The following is a 3,517-nucleotide window of genomic DNA, read 5'->3' as shown; positions in this document are numbered from 1 at the left end:
TGGGTTGAGATAAGGACAATTTATTAACTAAACTACAATAATATTGAAAATAATACTATATACAAATATGCAAATGAGTGATACACAGTGATACTGCCCCCCCACCTGATGACCAAGGCTTAGCCTGTTCCTGGCTAACGATCCCGGAGCAGGGAGAGTCCTGAAAAACCGCACTCGTGAAACGGAGATAACAGTCCGAGCATCCCAGACCAAGAGCTGACCAGCTGGGTGGGGGGGGAGGGGTCGGCCTTGGGAGAGTGACCACCTGGAGCGACATAATCTGGAGCCAAGAGAGATCCGGAAACCAAAGGGACCTGGAACAACAGGGATGATCTTCCGGAGGGTCCTCACCTATACACTGGGCATGACGTGTATGTTATGGAAAAGATTATTGGCCACTCTGGGTTTCAATCTTGAACCTAAGATCAAATCCTAGGCTAGTAACTGAGGCTGTGTTCCCTCCCAGCTCCTCCCCACCCCCCCCATCTGCAGGGAGCAGAGAAGCTGAAAGACCTTGAGTATATATCCTGGCAACAACTGTAAACATCACTTCTTATCAGCTTTCTTCTGAGCACAAATCCAAAACACAGCCTCTTGCTAGCTATTATGAAGAAAGTTAACTCTATCTCTGCTTAACCCAGGACAAATGTGTAGAAGAAAGTTCTTAAACCCTACATGACCTACAGCAAATTGCTGCTTTCTGATGAAAACTCATATGCTTGACATACCGCTTTCCTTTTCCCTGCATGAAGGAGGAGATGAATGGAAATAATTATTTGGGTTATTTGAGAAGCAGAGGAGAAAGTAAAAAATCAAAGAGATTAAGCAAACTTTATTAAAAGGGGAAACCAAAAATTGTTCATTATCCTGTTTAATTTGTAGTGAAAATGGTGTCTCATTTTATAACCATCTTGGAACAGTGCTACTCCTCTTCTTTTCTCTTTTTCAATTTTTCGTTGAGAGATGTGTTTGAGAAGCTTTTGACTTGGTATGTGTAGCGGGGGAAATTTGAAAAATAAACCTATGGATTTAGTCAGATATACTTCTGTCATTGAGTAGGCTTGATTATCAACTGACTTGCAAATGTGAATTACATAGGCTCATATACCAAGAACTTCAAAAGAAAAAAAAAATCAACTTTTTTTTACAGTTCAATTGTAACACTTCAGTTAAAGTAGTCTGAAGGCTAAGGTTTATAATAGAACCAGTGAGTTTATATTTAAATATACAATGTAAAGCTTTCTGCATAAAAACAAAAGACCATGATGTATTCCTATAGTTAATAGAATTGCCCTGTAAAAAAAATGAATGTCTAGCTAAACGTAAAATAAGATTAGCTGGTATAGACTGAATTATGAATTTTGCCTTTACGTTTTTTTATTTTCCAGTGCAGTCTAGTGTATGAAAGTGATATGCAAAGAACAACAAAATGTTGATGTTTTTTTTTCTTCCTGCAGCAGGAGAAAAGATACTGCTATTCCTCTTGTCTGAAGGATTTTTATTTTTTATTGGGGCTTGTAAACTTGCTGTATAGTAACTTCCCTGAAGTACTTTTAAGAAAATTGGAAGGAAATTTAGATATCTGGCTTAAGGGTATTTAAATAGGGAACATAACCTGATAATGCAACAGGACAGTATGTTGTTAATGACATAGGCCAGCAATGAAGAGTACACAAATGTAGTAGATTTGCCCTGAGGTAGCTGTACAGTACTAATCAGTGCAGGCTAATGAGGACTTTGGTACCTGTACCCTATACAGGAGAGCAAACGTGGGCTGTGTTGCAGTGGTCATTCCCCAGGCCCTCACCTAGGACTAGATGTTGGGGTGAAATGTGGGGTGTGATGGAGTGGCAGGGAACCCTGTGCACGAGCAAGAAGAGATGGTTCTTTTGCTGGTAGGACTTGTTCTGGTTGACTGGATCCTCACGGTGTCCCTTCTCTGCTTCTGATGGACAGCTGGAGATCAGGGCTGTAGGTTGCATTGAGAACATGACCTTCCCTGCAGCGTGTGCACAGCCGAAGGACTGGAAAGCCTAGCAGGTGGCTAACGACAACAGTTGAAGCAGATCTGCAAATGCTTCAGCTTTTAAGAACTGCAGGTTTTTGCTACATAAAATAACATAAATCTTGAAATTGTATACATAATAATCAAGTTGAATCCAAGTATGGGAGAAAATAAAGTTATTTAAGTTGTATTTGAGATGTTTGGTAGCAGTGTGATGGTAAAACTGCCGTGTTTTGACTGTTGGGCAACTCAGTACTTCATTATGAAGAACGGGATTTGCCTCTTGGTGTGTTCAATGATAAATATCTAGTAGTTGCCAAGTATTGAGTTAGAGATTTTATTTGTCTAGAGAAGGTGAATTTTTCAAGTACTGCCACTAAAAAACAACAGAGAATAAAGCTGAAAAATAATGTTGGGATATCATCTAGCCTTTTTTTGCCCCAGAAAGGGTATAAAAACCAGAGAGAATGTTTTTAAAGCTTTTGGGTGATGGAGAGAGGAGGAGGATAATGGAAGTTGATGATTCTGTGGAGGAAAAAAAAAAAAAAGCCATTCATATTTTCATATCCCCCTTTTTATTTTATTTTTTCTTTTTTTTTGTGTGTGTGTGTTACTGTCTGATTCAGAGCAGCTGCATTCCTCTGTTGTTTCTCTTCTTTCTTAAATTCTTCCTTCAGGGTTCTTCTCTTCTGGTCAGCACCTAAATATTCATCTAATTGACATGATCTGTTGCTTACTACTGCTTAACCTTACTTGGGTAAAGCCCATTATAGAGCGTAAACCTGTTGTTTTAAAGCTTTAGACAGATAATCTTTTCCAGATCCAGCTGTGCGCATTGAAGGCTGTATAACTTCTAGCTGTTTGTCACTGTCGTGAATGTCCAGCTTGTTACCAGCTCTGACCGTGGAGCAATTTGTGCGCGCTCCCAACTCTTCCAGTCAAAGCTGGCTGAGGTAGCAGTTTTGTTGTATGGCTTCCTCGTAAGCAAGTGCAAGTGATTTTTACTTGAAGTGAATTAGGAGGAACAAAAGCTTTTGGCATAGCTGCAGGCTTCTGACAGGTCTATTTTTGGCATAGCTGTTTGCAGAGTGGGAGTGTGTTTACTGCTTTCTCGGATGAAAATATTATTTTGTTATCTCTCTTGAGATTGAGGCCTGAATACAGAGTCTGAAACTGCATTTGTACTGATATGGAGAATTGAGAGTTTGGACACAGTGATAAGTTTTAAGTATTTGTATTACTTAAGTATTATTAAAAATGACTATATTGTATGTTGAATGATAAAAAAAAGGAGGAAAAAGCCATAAACACCACAGAAATAAGCAAATAAGGCACACCTGCGTAGCATGGATAAAGTGTTAAGCATGTCTTGTTTTTGTAAAGCTAAAATTTAAAAACGAGTAATAAAATTGCTATAAGCCTGTGTTATATAAGGAAAAAAAACCCTTTCAATTTAGTGTTTCTATTTACAGTTTAACTGAACTAAGAATCTTTTTTTTTTTTAGGGCATCC

Source organism: Pterocles gutturalis, unplaced genomic scaffold, assembly GCF_000699245.1.
Source record: "Pterocles gutturalis isolate BGI_N339 unplaced genomic scaffold, ASM69924v1 scaffold3532, whole genome shotgun sequence".
In the NCBI taxonomy this organism is placed as follows: Eukaryota; Metazoa; Chordata; class Aves; order Pterocliformes; family Pteroclidae; genus Pterocles; species Pterocles gutturalis.
This window is presented reverse-complemented; position numbering follows the sequence as displayed.